The sequence below is a fragment of the Aethalodelphis obliquidens genome, unplaced genomic scaffold (genome assembly GCF_003676395.1).
Source record: "Aethalodelphis obliquidens isolate GAN/ISIS:26980383/991018 unplaced genomic scaffold, ASM367639v1 scaffold20, whole genome shotgun sequence".
Lineage (NCBI taxonomy): Eukaryota > Metazoa > Chordata > Mammalia > Artiodactyla > Delphinidae > Aethalodelphis > Aethalodelphis obliquidens.
In genome coordinates this window covers 6981287-6995668 of record NW_020837964.1, presented here as the reverse complement: position 1 = coordinate 6995668, position 14382 = coordinate 6981287, and positions in this window count along the sequence as shown.

The window sequence follows — 14382 nt, the reverse complement described above, 5'->3', positions numbered from 1 at the left end:
AGCTCTCCTTTTCTTAGTCCTCCAACTTCCCAGCACTGGGCGTTATTCAAAAAACTGGAAATAGAGTAAAGCGGTGCTTTCATCATAGTTTCTGTGACACTTACTCTGTTGCCCCATGGCTGAGGCACTCACAAATCGTCTGTGTTTGAGACTATCTCCGGGGAGCCCCCAGCCTTCCCACATGGCCTGGTGTCCCCGATCTTCTTCAGCCTGGCCCCTTCCCACACTCCAGACGCCTGGCCTCTCTGAGGGTCACTTGCTCCCTGTCATTTGTGGGCCCAGTGGGTAGGAATTCTCAGGCCCCAGGAGCCTTTTCACCTCCGTCGCTCCCGACGTGTGCAGGTGGGAGGGTTTGTGAGTGGGGATTCCGGCCACTCATGAGGTTGACCATTTTCCATACATTTGTTTCCTCTTTGAATTTCCTCCTGGGCCTTTGCGAGGTTACAGCTTTGGGGTATGCATACCTTTTTCGCTGAAAACTGGGTCCCTGTTGTCTTGCTGACAGCTTTTTTCTTGCTGTATTTTTGTTCTTTTCTTTCCTATTACCACGATGTGAAAGATGGACCTGAATTTTTTCTGTTTCTTTATGCCAAAAAAAAAATAATAGGGAGAGGAAATTGCCATGTCGTGTTGTTCTTTTTGTTTTGTTTTGTTTTTTGTTTTGTTTTGTTTTGTTTTTTTGTGGTACGCGGGCCTCTCATCGCTGTGGCCTCTCCCCCTGCGGAGCACAGGCTCCGGACGCGCAGGCCCAGCGGCCATGCCCCACAGGCCCAGCCGCTCCGCGGCATATGGGATCTTCCCAGACCGGGGCGCGAACCCGTGTCCCCTGCATCGGCAGGCGGACCCTCAACCACTGTGCCACCAGGGAAGCCCCGTGTTGTTCTTTTTGATGTCGGTGTGTGTGTTCGTGCATGCACGCTCACAGATGTGGGTAAAAAGCTGCCTTCTGAAACTCACCTTGTGTGTTTTTTGATGTCTGCTGGGGAGAAGGAGGGCACGGATGCCCAGAGAAGGGTATGAATCAAGAAGCATTTACCCAGACGCTTGGGAGCAATTTTGCATGGGTCCCACCCCTGCCCCTCACCTGGTGGGCACTCAGCATTTATTGAATACATGAGTCTTACCTTATTTCTCTCAATCCTTTTAAAGAAACATTCTAGGTGTAGCTGAAGCTCCCGACTTCAGGGGGCCCTTTTGTAGCTAAGTTTCTTCTTCCCTCCAGGGACATATCACCCCTCTCTGGAGTTTCTCTTCCTATGCTTGTTTTCATACTACTTCTATTGATTTATGTTTGCAAAAACTAGATCTAGCATTTTTTTATGCTTCCCAACTTTGTGTAAATGGTATGATACTGTCCGTGTCACTCTGCAGCTTGCTTGTGTAGATTGCTTTCCTTCTCATATAGGATTTCATTGGGCGGATGTCCCACAATTAATGAGCCATTCTTTGGTTGGTGGCTGTATTGGTTTCTCAGGGCTACCGTAATGAAATATCACAGAGTGGGTGGCTTAAACGACAGAAATGTATTCTCTCACAGTTCTGTAGGCTAGAAGTCCAAAACCAAGGTGTCGGCAGGTTGGTTCCTTCTGAAGGCTGGGAGGGAAAGTCTGTTTCAGGCCTCTCTTCCAGCTTCGGGTGGCCTCAGGCATCCCGGTGCTTGTAAATGGCATTCTCCATGAGTCTTCCCACTGTTCTCTTTCTATGTGTTTCTGTCTCTGTGTCCAAATTTTTCGCTTTTTATGAGGACACTAGTCCTGTTGGGTGAGGGCCCATTCGTATGACCTCATTTTAAATTAATTGCCTCTTTAAAGAACTATCTCCAAACACTGTCCCGTCCTGAGGTACTGGGCTTTAGAGCTTCAACATATGAATTTGGGGGGCGGGGGACACAGTTCACCCTATGACACGAGTGAGGCCATGGCTTTCCACCCTGGTTGCACCAATGCACGCTTGCCAGGGACATATAGACCTTCCTGCTTCTCAGGGTTCACAGCTGCTGACATTGCCAGAATTCTTCACTTTTGGCCAATCTGATGAAGGTACACATCACTGTCATCTGATTTGCCCCCTCTCCCCGCAATTTTTAGTGAGATTGAGATCTTTTCATGTGTTTTGTGTCTGCTTTGGTGAATTCCCTATTCGTACCTTGCCCATTTTTCAGTTGGAGTTAAGAGTGTCTTTCATACTCATTTGTAGGAATTCTTTGTAGATCCTGGTTACTACCCTGCATTGCAAGCCTTTTCAGCTGGTCTCTGGCTCACCTTTATACTTGTTTATGGTCTCCTTTGATGTACAGAGGTTTTTCATCTCAACGTAGTCAAATGCTTCAAGCACCAAGGTTGATCTTGTTTAAGAAATCCTTCCCTACACCAACGTCGTAGAAATACCGTCTTATATTTTCTACTAAATAATTCCAAGCTTTGTTTCTCACTTTCTGGCCTCAGTCCACCTGGGATTTATTTGCATGTGCAATGGATGAAAAAAAAAATCGAATTTTGTTTTCCCAGATGGATTGCCAATGGCTGGACTCACCCCATTTCATGCTCTGGTTTCCCTGGTGGGCCGAGGCCCCGGCATCCCGGTCCCTGACATCAGTATTCACGGCACACCCGGGGATTTTCCTCCTGAAAAGGGCTCAGTGCTCAAAACAGTGACGTCTGTGCCTGCTCCCAGGATGAGCCCAGCTGGAGCCTGCAGCTGTGGCTGTGTCCTTCTGGAAGGGGCTGCAGAGATGGATACGGCACTAGTTTCCTGGGGCTGCCATAACACATGACCACAAACTTGATGCCTTAAAATAACAGACACATATTCTCTCACAGCTCAGGAGGCCGGAAGTCTGAAGTCAAGGTGTGAGCGGGGTTGATTCCTTCTGGAAGCTGCAAGAGAGAATCTGTCCCAGGCTCCTCTCTGAGCTTTGCGCGGCCTCCGGCAGTTCTTGGTATCTGTTGGCTTATAGATGGGTCACTCCAACCTCTGCTCTATCTCACATGGTCTTCTCCTCCACGTCTCTGTCCGTTTCCCCTTCTCTTTTAAGGATTCTCAGTGGATTTAGGGCCCACCCTAATCCAGGAGGATCTCATCCTGAGATCCTGCATTATATTTGCCAATCCCTTTTTCCGAGTCAGGTCACATTGACAAGTTGTGGGTGGAACGTATCTTTTGGGCGCCAGCATTCCACCCACTAGAGGTATTATCTGTAGTGGAAAGAAGAGTTTCTTCCTTCAACAGTCGCTTTCTCTCCCCGACACGCACCGCCTTCTGCCTCCCTTGTTTGGTGAACTGGGCGCCCAATCTGCCATTTTTCTTTTATTTCCTCCCCGATTCCCAAATCCAGTGATGAGTTATCCCACTCCTGGGAATATATCTTAAGGAACTGATTCAACAGCGTGGAAAAAAAGATCTTCTCGTTGTGGCTTTGTTAGTAATATTGAAAAGTTGGACATAACCCCCAGGAGAGAAGGTAATTACTTAATTACTTCAATAACATTTGAGCGTCATGCAGACCAAGGAAGAGACTTAGAAGTAGACGGGGAAGGGAGAGAGCAGAGGAGAGGAGGATACACTTGCTGCCTCCACAGTGAGGGGGGAGGTTCTACTTGTGATGGCCCGAAGGATCACATAATGTCAATTAGGAAATGGACACCCAGGGAAGTCTCAGGTGTGATCCAGTGGCCCGAAGCTGGTCTGAGTCCATGAAACTAAGTCATGAGGGATAAGTTTTCTCTGGTGGACCAGGCTGAGCCAGGAAGGAGGTTTCAGGAGGAGGGCAGCAAGCCTGCAGGAACTGACCTACCTTGCTGGGACCCACGACTGGCCACCAAAATTACAAAAACATGGCAACACGGAAAGGTGCCTGATTAGGTGAAACATGCAGCCTAAAAATTGATTCAGAAGCGTGCCTAGGGACTTCCCTGGTGTTCCAGTGGTAAAGAATCTACCTTCCAATGCAGGGGACGAGGGTTCAATCCTTGGTCGGGGAACTAAGATCCCACATGCCGCGGGGCAACTAAAAGCCCGCGTGCCACAGCTACTGAGCTCGCATGCCTCAGCTAGAGCCTGCGTGCCGCAAACTACAGAGCCCTCGTGCTCTGGAACCCATGCGCCACAACTACAGAGCCCACGCGCCTTGTAGCCTGCGTGACACAACTAGAGAGAAGCCCGCGCACCACCACAAAGAGCCCGCGCACCGCGACGAGAAAAGATCCCGTGTTCCTCAATGAAGATCCCGCGTGCCGCAACTAAGACCTGATGCAGCCTAAAATAAATGAAAAAATAATAAATAAATCTAAAAAAAAAAAAATGAAGAGTGCCTAGAAAAAAGAGACTTGCAGTATTTTTCAGCAGTCCTACTTCTGGGCATCTACCCATAAGGAAAAACAGGGATTCGAATAGATGTGTGTCCACCCGTGTTCACAGCAGCATTATTCCCAATAGTCAAAAGGTGAAAACAAGGTAAATGTCCATTATCCACAAATAAATGGATCAAACAAATGTGGTCTGTCCACACAGTGGAATATTATTCAGCCTTAAAGAGGAAGGAAATTCTGACACATGTTACAACATGGATGAACCTTGAGGATGTTATGCTAAGTGAAGGAAGCCAAACACACAGGACGGATGCCATACGAGTCTCCTTATATGAGGGACCTGGAGTAGTCAGACTATTCATACACACAGAAAGTAGACTGTGGTTGCAGGGCTGGGGGAGGGGAAGAGGGAAGTTAGTGTTTAACGGGGGCAGAGTTTCAGTTTGGGAAGTTGCAAAGTTCTCGAGGTGGATGGTAGTCATGGTTGTGTAACAGTGTGAATACACTTAATGCTCAGAGCTGTACACTTATCCAGTGGTTACGTGTACATTATATGTTATGTGTCTTTTACCATGGTCTTGTTACAAAAAGGATGCCTAGTATAGTAGTTGATTGGCGGAGGGGGGATTCAAATCGCAGCCACACCCCTTTGTGCGTTCTTCTGTCCATGTGGCTTTATTTCTCGTGTTCAGGTGCTGTATGGCCGTGAGGGAAGCCAACAAGGTTGCTGCCCTGCTGAAGGCTCCAGGCAGCAGGGGCAGACAGACCTTCACCAAGTCACATCATCAAATACGGGCATGACTTTCCTATCAGTGATTAGGTCTGTGACCTTGGACAAGCTGCTTCTCCTTTCTGAGTTCATTTCCTTCTCTGTAAAAACAGGGACAATCACATGACTAGCAGTAATGCTGGAGGCTCCACGAGCACCCTCTGAATCGGCCGGGCGGGACTACTTAGCTCAGAAGGCCCTCCATATGGGTGAGTTCCTTTTCCGGAGTTCCACGTCAGAAAGAGATGCTTGAGGACAACACTGACATGATTCGTGTTGCCCAGGGATGGAGTCAGGCAGTGTATATACACATATTTTAAGTCATGTACAATCCTTTGACACGCACAGAAGTTCTGGGTAATTCACCAAGGTGTGAAGAGTGCGTGATAGGATGTCAGGTAGGAATATATATATTTTTTAAATATTTATTTATCTATTTATTTTGGCTGTGAAGGGTCTTAGTTGTGGCACGCTGGATCTTCATTACGGCATGTGGGATCTTTAGTTGGGGCACGCGGGCTTCTTAGTTGCGGCGTGCGGACTCTTAGTTGCGGCATGCATGCGGGATCTGGTTCCCCGACCAGGGATCAAACCCAGGCCCCCTGCATTGGGAGCGTGGAGTCTTACCCACTGGACCACCAGGGAAGTTCCAGGAATTTTTTTCTTGAATCCCTATTAAGGGATTTCTGGCTACAAGATCTTGGGCAAATAACCTGACATCTCTAAACCTCAGTTCAGTTTCCTCAAGTTCAAACTATGAGTGTTTTTCTTCTTTTTAACTCTTTATTATGGGAACGTTCAAGCCTTCACAAAAGAAGAAGAAATAGTCTAGTGAACCTCCATTACCCAGGGCCAAGAGGTAGCAATAAATTGCCAATTTTGTTTCATCTCTACCTCCACACCCTTCCTCCGGCTGTTATTTTAGAGCAAATCCCAAACAAAGAGACTCTTAAAAAAAACCCACCACAATACCATTATCGTGCCTCAAATTTTTTAAAAACCAATTTCTGAAATCATCTAAAGTCTAATCAGTGTATAATCGTCCTCGGTTGCCCCATAAATGCTTTTTAAGTTTGACTTGCTTGAATCGGGATCCACACATTTCATTTGCCTGATATATCCATTTCCCCAGAGTTTTGTTTTTTCCTTTTGGCTGTGTTGGGTCTTCGTTGCTGCGCACCGGCTTTCTCTAGTTGCGGCGAGCGGGGGCTACTCATCGTTGCGGTGCATGGGCTTCTCATTGCGGTGGCTTCTCTTGTCGCGGAGCACGGACTCTAGGTGTGCAGGCTTCAGTAGATGTGGCACGCGGGCTCAGTAGTTGTGGCGCACAGGCTTAGTTGCTCTGTGGCATGTGGGATCTTCCCAGTCCAGGGCTCGAACCCGTGTCCCCTGCATTGGCAGGCGGATTCTTAACCACTGCGCCACCAGGCAAATCCCTTCCCCAGAGTTTTAATAGGACAATTTTCAAATATCCAGCGAAGGCAGAAGGATTTTACAGTGAGTGCGTGTGTCACCCCCTAGATTGAACCACTGACATGTTTACTGTGCTTTGTCACTTGCCTATCTACCTGTCTCTCTACAGTTGGTAGCACTTTTAAGTTTCTTTTAACCTCAACACTCTCCTTGCTGTCATGTTTTTGTTTTGTTTTGTTGCCATTTATTTGTTGAAGAAATCATGTCACTTGTCGTGTAGGATTGCTCATTTGAGGATTAAATGAGCTAATATGTGCATAGTGCTTAGAATGTAGTAGGTACCTAATTAACATCCATTATGACTTGTTTTGTTCTTCATCCATATCTTCTGATTTTTCCGAAGTGAAAATATATCCTTTTTGTAAAAAAAAAGTTTAAAAGCATTCCTGGGCTGCTAGACTTTTCAAAGTTACGTTGATTTGTAGCCACAAGGGGGTCTGTCTTCACTTTGTTTGCTGGGCCCACCCTATCCACTAGGCCCTGAGGAAGGACCACCAGCATCGGGCAGTTGAAGATGGCAGAATGAGGGAGTGTCCAGGTGGGAAACAGAGCCAGAGGGGCTCAAAGGAAATGCCCCGGGTGGAATCTGGGGGCCAGGACTCAGGTCTGGCCCCTTCCTGGGGGCTGAGGGTGGTGACACCAGGAGGGAGGCCCAGAGGAAACGCAGTAAAGTGTGAAAAGCTGCAGAAATCCTAGGAGAGGGTGGAAGCAACAGCACACATCTTTGGGACGGCGAGGGAGCGCACAGCCTGGTTTCGAGGGGCTGGGGCAGATGGGAAAGAGGAAGATGAGCCTCCCCCAGGGACTTGACTCCACAGACTCCGACAACAGGCAGACAGATGAGAAATACAAAGGATCCGGCATCCTCCATCAGCAGCTGGAGAAGAAAAGCAGGAGCTTGGGGGTGGGGGAGAGCTCTGGGTTGGGGGATCAGGAGCTCTGAGCCTGGATTTGCCACCCATCCATCACCTGTGTGGTCTTGGGTAAGGCTCCTTCTCTTCTCTGAACCTCAGTTTCTCCCACCTGCAAAATAGGAGGGGTGGACCGAGAGCCCCATAGGGCTTTCTTTTAGCTGTGGCAAGGCCAGTGTTCCGTCTCACTGACTGCTCCCTGGGGATGAAGGAGGGCGTCGCAGCTGCTGGGACCTGGAGGCACTGGTGATGCCCTCAGCACTTCTCCTTTCAAGGAGGCAAACACCCAGTCCAGGCTCAAAACTGTGAGTCACCAAGTCAAAGTACCAAATGAATACAGACTGTAGCTACACCGTCCTGGATTCCACTGCTCACCCGGCCCCTTCCTGCCCTGTGATCTTAGGTAGCATTCCACAAAGGGTTGCTGATGTCTGTCAAGGCTGAAGAAATGGGCAGGACCGACTTTTCCTGAACCCAGATCCTGGGCTTCCGAGATGCAGCTAATCATCGGGGTAGGTGTGGCTGATTCACCTTCGAGGAAAATCTGCTGAAGATTTTTAGCCAAACCAAATAGAGAAGTGAATAAATATAGAAATGAATCACTTGCCTGAATCTCTGGCCCAGGACCCAGCCACCTGTCCACCATCACCATTGTGAAACCGCAAGGCCAGAGGTCACACCAGCCGGCTTTGATGCCTGGGTCATTGTCATCCACGCTGAATGAAATTCATTAGTCCATTGTGAGCTGTTCAGGTTTAATGCCTCTGCAGTTGCCTGATGACACTGGAGCATGGTGGAGAAGGTCAGACGATGGGCCACCGTCTGAATAAAAGCTCCCTAATGCCCCGCCCAGGGTGCCCCAGTGGGTCCTCCTGAATCACGGCTGCTTCCTGGGAACTGCTCCCATGTGAGCTGGAGGACAGACTTGTGTCCATGCCTGTTCCAGGGAAAACAGGATGAGCAAAGCCTTCCAGGGCCATGAGGAACCAGGGCGTTACGGTGAGAACTGGCTGGGGTAGAACGGAGTGGTACTTCCAAAGCCGGCTTTGGGCTCTGTAAGGGGTCAAATTATGCCCTTCAAAAAAGATGTCCAAAGGGGAATTCCCTAGCGGTCCAGATCCCACAAGCCACGCAGCACAACCAAGGGAAAAAAAAAAAAAAAAAGATGTCCAAGTCCTAGCCCCCAGTACCTCCAAATAAGGACCGTGACCTTATTTGGAAATAGGGTTGTTGCAGAGGTAATAAGTTAAAATGAGGTCACATTGGAATAGGGTGGGCCCCTCATCCAGTATGACTGTGTCCTTATAAAAATAGAAGTTTGGACACAGGCATACCTAGGGAGAATGCCTTGAACTTGAAGGCAGAGCTTGGGGAGATGCCTCTGTTTACAAGCTAGAGATGGCCAGCAAACCGGCAGAAGCTACAGGACAGGCACAGAACGGGTCCTTTTCTCAGCACTCAGAAGGCACCAGACCCGCTGACACCTTGGTTTAGAACTCTTAGCCTCCAGAGCTGTGAAACAGTACATTTCCGCTGTCCAAGCCACCCAGGCTGTGGTGCCTTGTTACAGCAGCCCAGGAAAGGAGTCCGGGTGCTGACAGGCCAGTATCCTGACTTGGTGGCCTCCCCTCTGGGAGACCTTGGGCAAGTTACTTTCCTTCTTTGAGCCTGGGGCCAAAGAACCTGAGACTCGGGGCCTGTATGGATAAAATCCATCCATCCATCAGATTCCTCACCTGGACATTTGGAGGTGGTGGGAAGCTGGGAGATGGTGCCCACAGCCCTGGTGCATGGGCTGAGTTGGCCATTTCAGGCCCAGTGCCAGACACATAGCAGAGGCAGTCAGAGTCCCATGAGGCACTGGACCAGAATCCCAGAGACATCAGGACAAAAGGCAGAGAGGAGAGAGGAGGCTTTGTGCAGACCCTGCCGTGATTCCTGTTCCTCCCAGGGCCTGGTTGTTCAGCGTTGGCTGGGTTCTCACGTGTCTGTTCTTCCCACGGACTCCCCTTCCTTGAGGTATCACGGGGACAGTATATTAACTGATCTCTTTGCCTGTCTTGGAAGTGCTTTGAAAACTGTAATGCGGGGAACACATTTTCTTGGCAAAAACCACCTTACTGAGCACCCATTGCATGCAGATTAAGAAGCTACAGGTCCTGCCCCAGGTGGTCCAGGCCAGGGGAGTGTCACAGGGCGGCGTGGAGAGGCAATAACAATGCTGTCATGCCTGTCCCCCCTGACTCCCACAGCTCAAAATGAAACAGTGAGGACAGCCAGCAAAGTTCCAGCATTTTCCATTGTCTACTGTAAAAGGCTTTTGCGAAATGTCAGAGATGGTGTTCATCCCCTTCCTCGTCTTTTTCCTCTCTTTTTGAGAGACATGGGCTAACAGAGAAATTATAAAAAACATGATTGGGGCTAAAATAGGCAACATGGCGTGGTGGCTAAGAGAAGGAGTCTGGTACCAGATTGGCTGAGTTCAAGTGTGACCTTGGCAAGTTAATTAACCTCCCTGCTTGTCAGTTTCCTCATCCGTACAATGGGCACAGTAAACCTCATTGCAATTTTGTGACGATTAATTTAAAGGAATCCACATAGGCGAAGTGCTTACACCAGTGGCTGGCACACAGTAAGCCCTATGTGGTTATTTGCTACTATTATTAATAAAGTCAAGAAATGCACGAGGTTGGGGAACACAATGAAAGAAGTAGTTGTTATTTGGGATAAGACGTTTCTTGGGGTGGGGGGGGTGTCTGACCAGATCACAGTGGCCCACCTGACCGTCCTCCTCACCTCTAAGGAGTGGGTTGCCAGCAGCCATATTTGTGCAGCTCGGCTCGGACACTGGCTAGGGTGGGCATCTGGGCCAACTGAGCAACCAAGTTCTTCCCTTAGAACTGGACCAAAAGAGAGCTCCTAGTTTGTTGATCCTGCTGGTCTCTCGAGTGGTCACCTTCTGTCAGGCGGAGGCAACACAGCAGAGAAAGCCAGGATGGGGGGGAAGGATGAGTCAGAGAGAAGCAGGTACACAGGGCAGAGAGAAGCTCCTGGGTCCCTGGCTTCTGGCTCTTGCTGAGACCTGCCTACCTTTATGCCCTTGGGGTTCTGGGAGACACCCTCGATTCCTGAAAAGCCATTTCCACCCTTTCTGAAGCTACTCTGATTGGTTTCTGTTGCAGCCGGGGTCTTGGTGAATACCTGGATGCCGCAGCCTGACTTCCCCATGTTTCTTTGCGTCTGCGAGGGTCTGCTCCCTGGAGTTAGTAGAGGAAACTGTCCACTCCTCTCCTGTCAGCCCAAGCAGACTGCAGTTTCAGTTTCGTGCTGTGGTTGAAGAAAGAAGGGACCAGGAGTTGAGCAACCATTTATTTCCCTACCATGTATTGGGCACTGACTTCTTCCTAAACCTTGTTCTGGGCACTTTACATGCATTATCTCATTTGCTCGATTGTGAGTATCACGATTGGGTCTCTGTTTCACAGATGAAGAGACTGAGGTTCCGAGAGGTTAAGAGGTTTGGTTAGTATCACCCACCTGAGTAAGGTGGACAGCTGGGCTCCAGATCCAAAGTTTGTGCTTTCAGCCTCCTTCCCATCCTACCTGGAGCCCCTGGATGGCATCCTTCTGCTCTCCTGCTCTGGGATCTCGCACAAACCCTTGATCGTGCCTCAGCTGATGAAAGGGGGGTGTGGGGAAGTTTGGGAAGAGCCACACGTACTCCACACATGTAACACGTTTCCCTGCCCCCCTCCGATACTTCCTTTCCTTTTGCTTCTTAGCAACTGACTCAGAGCGGATGAAGGGGAAAGAAGTGAGGTCACATTTAAATTGGTCAATTTGAGCAGCTCACCGCAAAGGCTGGTGTGGGAGAGAGATGCAATTAATCTGAAAAACACAGTGGTTTTTATTTTTAAAAATATGATCCATGGCCTTCAGTCCTCCGTGGAGCTGTGCCAGGCATCCACTTCCACGAGTCAGCAGCAGCCTGGCCTTCGGGCTCTTCATAAAGTCCCCGTGAATTTTAACACAAACGAATGGCATTCGTCTTCATTTTAAAAAGTGAAACAAATCAATGCGTGTTCATTGTAGAAAATTTGGGCTTGGGGGGTGGGAAGAGAGGCATAAAGAAGAAAACAAATATTTCCCTGTAATTGTTACAGCCATGTAATGCTTAGATTAGTCAGCCACGAAAGGAACAGACCACAATACGTGCACCAACACAGACGGATTGCAAAAATTGTTATGCCGCATCAAAGGGGTCAGACCCGAAAGAGGATGTATCTTTTGACTCTATTTATATGCGGTCCAAGAAGTAGTGACAGTAGGCAGATCGGGGGTTGCCTAGGTCCGGAAGTGGGTGGCTGGAATCAACGGCAGAGGAGCGTAAGAAACTTTTCTTGGGTTGTGGGAATGTTCTACGTCAATACCTTGATTGGGGTGGTAGTTACCTGGATGTAGACATTCGTCAGCCCTTATCAACCTGTTCTTTTAAAGTGGGTGCGTTTTATTTCATGTAAATTATACTTTGATAATGTTGATTTCAAAAGGGAAAAGAATGACCTGTAATCCCACCACTCCAGAGGTAACCGCTATTAAGGTTTTGGTGTGTGTATAGAAATGAATCCACTGATTGTGTGTAACAAAGATTAGTTCCAGATAAATGTTCAATCCTCTGTGATACTTTAAAAAAAAATTAACCTCAGATTTAATTATTTGGGGAGAGTGAGAAAGAAAGGCAGAGCGGGTGGTACTCCATGTTCCTTTGATGCCCACCTTTGCACCCCCAAATCCCCCAAACCAGAGAAGTGGGCAGGGTGGCACAGTCATCACTCAGCCACCCAGTATCAGAGGCTGTGAAGTAGCAATCGTGCTCCCACCCGCTCCTCCCTTCTTCCCCACCCGTGAGCCTAGAAAATGGGCTGACTTCACATCAGCTCAGAAGCAGAAGGGGGATGTTCCCCAACTTCAGGATGAAAACATGACTCCTCTCCCTATACCAGGAGAATAAGCACATTTTATTATTCAATCAGTACATTAAATGCCATCGGTACAGAGTGTGTGTTCCGTTATGCTGGTGTCTCATGCCTATTAAAAATGAGGTTCGGGGGCTTCCCTGGTGGCGCAGTGGTTGAGAGTCCGCCTGCCGTTGCAGGGGACACGGGTTCGTGCCCCGGTCCAGGAGGATCCCACACGCCGCGGAGCGGCTGGGCCCGTGAGCCATGGCCGCTGAGCCTGCGCGTCCGGAGCCTGTGCTCCGCAACGGGAGAGGCCGCAACAGTGAGAGGCCCGCGTACCGCAAAAAAAAAAAAAAAAAAAATGAGGTTCGGGAATGCTCTCCTGGATGATGTAATTTTGAGACAGTTTTCAGGTGGAGCTTCCAGAGCGTTCCCCAAAAGCAACAGTGCCACGAGCAGCTATGAAATTAAGAACAAACGATTCTGTCGTCTGCTTTTGGTGCTTGGCATATGATTACAGGCATGGCTTCATGCCATTAAAGGGCTCCAAAAACACGACTCAAAACAGGTTGCACCTTATTCATCCTGTGGGTCCTCGTGTTCCTTGACAGTCTGATAAAGCTGGCTGCGAGTTTCCTCCGGCCCCTGGGAAGTGGCATCTGAGGAAGGACGTGCCGTTGCATGAACGTGGACAATATAATCTCCCCCAGACTGGGAACCACAGCATGGCTGGGGAGCAGCCTGTACCGGCTGACAGGGTGGGAAAAATGTCTTCCTTTAAACCAGGGGTTCTCAATCGGAGCTGATTTTGCCTCCCAGGTGACATGGGGTAACGTCTGGGGACATTTTGGTTGTCACAAATTGTGGCTGCTCCTGGCATCTGTGGGTTAAGGCCAAGGATTCTGCTAAACACCCTGAAGTCGTCAGGACAGCTGTCTACCGCCAAGAATGATACAGCCGTAAATGTTAATGGCGCCAAAGTTGAAAACCCTGCAAAGGTGCTGTACTGGGTATCTGTATCCCAGTTGTTGGGCAGATGGGAAACGTTTGGAGACGTGATCTAGAGGAGCACCTGCGATCAGGGCCGTGGAAACATGGGTTCTAAAATGACAGTGGCAACACAAAATAGCCAACGCTTATTCTAAGCGCTAGCCCATTGCCAGGCTGTGAGCTCAACATTGATTATCTCACTTAATTCCTATGACTCTGGAAAAAGGTACCGTTGCAGTTCCATTTTATAGTAAATCAACCAAAGATACACACAGCTGGTAAAGGAAAGGGCAAGGAGTTTGTTTTCTTCCTCACATACTTTTTTTTTGAGGGGGGATGATTGGGGGAGGAGGGGTGTCTGATTCCTCTCGCTCGACTATGAGCCCATGCGGGCAGCATCTTGTGTGAGCTGGATCTGTAGTCCCCAACAAAGTCCTTGGCACTCAGTAGGTGCTAACAGACACATGTTTAATGGAACTGAATGAAAGAAGGAAGGAAGGAAGCAGGGCAAGGTGGCCTAGTGGTTAGAACGTTGGTGTTGCAGTTTGATTTCCAACCATTCAACAGATAACCATAGTGCATCTTCTCTGGGCCAGAACAGGCAGGGACCTGCTCAAGCTGACCTATACTGGCTCATGAGAGCTGATTGTTAATTTTTCATGAATTTTGCAAGCTGGTTGTCAAACAGCCATTAAACAAGATTGAATTAATATACAGTTACGATTAAATAAATCATATTCTTAAAAAGGTAATAAAACTCACCACTTTCTAATTATTTGACTACATATTATACTACATTTTGTATCTCCATTCTGTAGGTTATTTATGTCTCTTTCAGGGGTCGCCAAACTTCTTCTGTAAAAGGGCCAGGTAGTAAATATTTTAGCCTTTGTAAGCCATGAGCTGAGTCTGGCCCCTCAGCCACTGTTTGCTGCCCCCTGGAATGTTCTGTCTGTAGGGTAGAAACACTCTAC